Source organism: Sinocyclocheilus anshuiensis, unplaced genomic scaffold, assembly GCF_001515605.1.
Source record: "Sinocyclocheilus anshuiensis isolate Anshui unplaced genomic scaffold, SAMN03320099.WGS_v1.1 scaffold385, whole genome shotgun sequence".
In the NCBI taxonomy this organism is placed as follows: Eukaryota; Metazoa; Chordata; class Actinopteri; order Cypriniformes; family Cyprinidae; genus Sinocyclocheilus; species Sinocyclocheilus anshuiensis.
The window spans coordinates 23,706-29,388 of NW_015539876.1; the positions used below are offsets into that span (position 1 = coordinate 23,706).

The following is a 5,683-nucleotide window of genomic DNA, read 5'->3' on the forward strand; positions in this document are numbered from 1 at the left end:
ATTTTTCATGACAATGAAATGGCTTTATTGTGAGATTTGACACTAGGTTAGACCCAAAATCGGCAGAACTGATATTGTCAGGCTATACAGCCAGGCAGGTGTTTGGGTGCTGGTGTGAACAAAATGTCCTCTCATGCAAGACTGCCTAATACAATGGAAAACAGCAGTCTATGTAGGGTGATCGTTTTGTTTTAAGAGGGATTTATCTTGTCTGAACTGATTAGTGTAATGTGGCTGTTTGTGGTATCAGACGACAAAAATCAAGCAAGTATTTAGTAGGTGGACTGTGGTAATCAAACTAAAGTCTGGTCACAGCACCATGACTGTGGACTGAAGAATTACATCAGGATTTATGTTTTGTCTGTCAAGACTGAATCTTATGACCAGGCTTAAACAAACACATCTAGTATTACTGGAATGCTTCAACAACAAATACATTTCCATTTAATGAGTATAATTTATAGCTGTTTGTCCTAACAATGTTACACAGGATGGCATTATTTTTGCAATTGCAACACTGCATCTTTAAAACAACTTTTTCAAATGTAAATATCCTGGAAAAACTTGAAAGCAGTCTGTAAATGATCATCTCATTCTTATAATGTAAAAACATATTTTTGAATCTGTAAATAAAACAAAGATCAGGTATGTGTTACAAGGAAATACTAGCTTCATTCTTACTTTTGTAATGATTTGTGAAATTTACAAGCAATTTCTGAGTGAAAATTGTTTTCTATAACAATATTTGTTCAGTGTAACAAACATTAATGTTTATGCTTTTGCATGGTTTATTGAACAAAATCAACATCAAAACAATGAAGGATGACACCCAAATGAGTGAAGCATCCAAAAGCTCTAGTGTGCTTTACCCAAATTAAAGTCAGTTAAAAAAAATTCAATATTTGCACACAAAATGCTCCACAAATAGTCATAAAATGAGCACAAAAATGTCAAGGTCTGAAGAAGCTCGTTTAGCAGAGCAGCATCATACAGTGTCAGAAAAGGAGAGGTTGCATAAAGTACGCTGTATGGTCAAAGTTGGACAACAAGGAATACAAAGAAAAACACAGAATTCGAGTAAAAGAGATGATAGAACAGGAAGTGAGCTAATTAAACTCGGTTCACTCTTCTCAGTGCAAGTGCAGTCTAATACTATGGTTTGAATGAATGCTATGACAAAATTCTCGGTGTTTATGCTCTCCGAAACATTAAAACTGAAAAGAGCCCTAATTAAGAGGACAAAAAAGCAAATGCAAAAACATTTACCAACTCTCTCCAGGATTAATTGACCTTCATAAAAGATACAATCATTTAAATTAGGGGGGAAACGAAAGTGGATTTAAAAGAATCACAATGAATGTTCCCATTAAATTGAACAAAGTAACAGAACACTTTTTGTTCACAAGTGAAGAACCATGCAGTCCAGAATATTACAGCTCAAAATACCTTGAACCTGAGGGTGATTTAATCTAAAATAAAATAAAATAAAATAAAAAAAAGATCTTGATCTCACAAGCCTCAAGTTTCTTCGACAGCAGACAGCAGTAAGCAGTCACAAATGGGAAAAAGGGAATAAAAAAAGTACTAAAAATGCTCGACACTATAGATTTATCACAACAAAAAAAAAATAAAATAAATAAATCCATCTGAAAAATATTAACTAGTCTCTCCAAAAAACAGAAAGCACTGCTAGTTAATTTAGTGAATTAGTAACTAAAACACAAGAGTGCTGAGGTAGAACTATAGCACACACAAACTGTCAGGCAAAACCACATCTGGAAACAGTCAAACATACACCTTCTTCTCTATGAAGCATTTAGGATAGAGATGAAAAAGAGCAATGGTACCACTACTGAGATCCCATCCTGCTTTTGAGAACATCAAGTAGTCAGTTAACAAAAAGGAAATATTGGATTTTAATCAAAGAAAAAAATCAACCCAAAAAAACGAAAACTGTTTTATAGTGGAAATGCATTAATAGAATTTATTATATAAAACACAAATAGCACTCACACAGTCTTTAACTGCTCCCTTTAGTCATAACTAAATACATATCTTAATCTGCCAGATTCGAAAACAAATGTCTGTGCAGAAGGGTTGTTCACACCGTTTTTTCGTAAGTGACAGCAGCATTGTAAATGGGGCAAAAAAATTCTCACACAATGTAAAAACTAGCACCTAAATGGGTAAACTGCACATGCCCAATATATAAAGTGTTTAAATATTAAAAGCTTGGAAAATGTACTGCATGTTTAAAAGATAAAGCTGTAAAACAAAACAAAAACCTACCAAGAAATCTCACTTATATCACTAGACTTCAAGGCACCAGGATAAATCTGCATTCAAGGAGAAAAAATATCTCAATATTGGTTTTAGGCTTAAGATCATGAGCATTTTCATGACAAATGAAAACCATGTTCTAAAAGTTGGTCTTGAACTTTCAGTTATTGTGTTGTGTCAGGAAAGATAAAGATGAAAAAGTTCTGAGGAGTTTTATGTTTAACTCAAGTAAGACACAAAAGTAAGACTATGGTAATGACATGATTTGTGACATGTGATGAGCATATATGTAAAAATGCTTGAGCTCAAAATGTAGTCAAGTATCTTGTGTGTATGTCTTTGTACTGCAAACGATGTTTGTACTTGCAAAAGCTTCACTTCTCATAAAACCGGATAAAATATCTGAAATACTTTTCTTTGTTTATGGCAAAAGATTGTTTTGAGAAGATGAACAAGTAGGGAGGCTCCATGAACAGAATTTGAAAGTCCCAGTCCCCCAGTAAGACTAATAAAGAGCTTGCTTGTTTTAGCTTGATTGTACTCACTGCATCATAACATTGTTTTTAGCTTTACTTCACTGTTAGTGATGTAACTGCTGAATGAGTTAGGCTGAACACTTCTGGGCTTGCTGAATGATTCATGCAAATTACTACTGTAAACAAAAAAGGGAACGGTCAGATGAAAATCTATTTGTGGCAAACTTTGTATTGGTGTTCAAGTTGAGTACTTTGTACTCTCTTCACATTAAATCAGCAATGGAAGATTCACAGTTTTCCAAGCAACACGGTCCCTTCTGGTCTGTTATGGAAAGGGAAAACCTAAAACACAATAAGAAAATACAAGTAATTAGAATTATTACTTGAAATTTGATTTACACACATTTGACTACAGACATTTAGTGAGAACATTAAAACACACCTAAAAACACAATTCCTAGCCAATTAAAAAATAAATAAATTTTCAAATCAATTTCCAAGCCTTTTCCTGATTTTTCCAGGTTTTCCATTGACCATGGGTCAGAGAAACAAGCAACACTGGACACAAAAAATGAAAAGAGGGGCCATGTATTTTCTAGCATTTTGAGTGACAGTCTGAAATTAAGTCATGATGGCTGGCGCTGCTGCATAAAAGCTTGACTTAAATGGGTCCAAATCTCAGATTGCTTGATAAGTAATCAGATTTACAAGCATTCAAACACAACACAAATAGAAAAAAAAATCTTTGCAGGCTATGTCATTAGTCAGCATGACTGCTGCTTGATCTCAGCTGCATACAGTATTAAGAGCTCACTCCTCCTCCTCATAACCTGCGGCTCAAGCTATGTGCTGAGTCAGGAAGAGCTACTAAACACCCCTCTGCAGTCACTCAAACTACACAATGCACGCAGCAAACCCACCCTCTCACGTCCCACACGTACACACCAGAGAGAGAGCAAATTAACCAAGAGGCTCCATGCAGTATTCTTTTCCTGTCTGAATGTAGCAACAGAAGGAGGAGAGGGGGATGGTGAACAAAAGACGACTGGAGTGGAGTGGCAAACAGCTGTAATGTCCTCATAATGGCTGGGGAACTCATGAGCCCTCCAACCCTAAAATACATCACTTTAAATGCTCTGCCAAACTAATCCAACTGCAATATTCGAAAATAATTTATTTTTTATTTTTACCAAGACAATTAGGAATGCACAATATTAAAATCATGTACTACTTTGTCTAAATAAATGGAAAAAAAAATAAATAAATAAAATCCATCATCTTTAAATGCTAGAGTGAGTTGGGCATTGCAACATCAATTTTACAGTTTGAAAAACATTCATTTTGATATTTGCTAAAGATTACGTTTTACAGTGTAATTAAATTGTTAGTGTTTTTAAAGATTAAAGGCAATCTATTAGTAGAAATGAGGTAAATGAGCATTCATTTAAGTGATAGTTCAAGTCATCATTTACTCACCCTCATGTTGTTCCAAATCCGTAAGATTTTCGTTCATCTTGAAACACAAGATATGTACCTCCATGGAAAGACCAGGTAACCAAACCGTAGAAGATCCAAAAAGGTCATAAATGCATCATAAATGCAAGCTTGTGCATGCACCACATGCTACAACGAACCTCATTGGTTTTCATGTGGCACATACACACAAGAACCAATGAGGTTTGTTTTAGCATATGATATACAAATGAGTTTTGATTTGCTCTATGTATCTATGTTTATGTGAATAAAAGCCTAAATTAAATCTGCTCATGATATAAAGCAATCGTATCTCTTCATAAGACTTGTATTAAACCGATCGATTCATATGGATTCGTTTTATGAGGCCTTTATAACCTTTCTGCATCTTTTAAGTTTTGGTTACCTGGACTTTTTATGGAGGGACAGAAACCTCTCATCTTAATTTGTGATTCAAAGTCAAACCTGAGGGTAAGTAATTGATGACAATTATCATTTTTGGGTAAACTATACCTTTAAACATTCGATATCTATACCAATATTAAATATCAATATTTAAAAAAAGATATCTAATTTTGGTTGATAACTGAAATTGTGACAATACATTATGCACTCCAAAAGCAGTAATACTTTTAGACTAAACTGATCTTTGCAAGTTACTGTCAGTTATGTGTGGCATGCCAAAACAATTTCCATTTCAGGACTAGGAAGAACTCCCAGTCACCTGGTGTGCCTGATGAGAGTTGTCCCCTGGAGCAAAGGGTATGGAAAAGAGAAAGAGAAGAAGGGATGGGGAGTGTTACAGGAGGGGTGGTGGTGAACGGGTGCGGTTGTATAACAGCTATCCAGGCATGCACTTTTAAAAACAAAAGAGGCTGTTATAGCATGCAAACAGAAGCTCTCTGAAAGTCATGTCATTAAACAAATCATATGATGATAGAGTGCTAGCAGAGCACTCATAACAACCGTGAAACTGATATGGTCAAATAAGACACTAACAATAACGCGATAAATGTCAATTTGTCCTTCACTGCTGTGGGAAAGATACTGACGCTGTTATCCAATAGATAATACAATAAACTTGTACTATTTATGTAAAAAAGTGCATGATTTCACTTGGATTTAAAGCCTCATGTTAAATCTTGTGTCATATTGTTTTCCACTCATAATCGACACCCCTGGGATGGCTGTGTGGAAAAACACATGACGACTATTTTAAGGATGCATCAATATTGAAATTCTGGCTGATATGTAGCTGGTAATAATCAATGTTATAAATCTATACTACTTTGTTAAAAACAACAACTTTAAAACACTAAAAATTAACATGCACACTTCAAGAAGCAGTGCTTTCTTGATACCAATGTAGCGTCTGGACCAAACACACAATTTTTCATTTGATTTAACAAATCAGTTATTCATTAGATTAACAAATCGTCACAGTCCCCTCACCC

At 34.8% G+C, this 5,683-nt stretch overlaps 1 protein-coding gene across 1 annotated transcript in view; it reads right to left on the bottom strand.

The window, feature by feature from the left end:
• Positions 1-787: 787 nt before the first annotated feature.
• Positions 788-5,683, bottom strand: part of LOC107685285 (serine/threonine-protein kinase 35-like) — a 15,525-nt gene continuing 10,629 nt past the window's right edge. The window contains exon 3 of the mRNA XM_016481816.1: positions 788-3,098. The gene's annotated coding sequence lies outside the window, so the exon portion shown is untranslated. The remainder of the gene's footprint in view (positions 3,099-5,683) is intronic.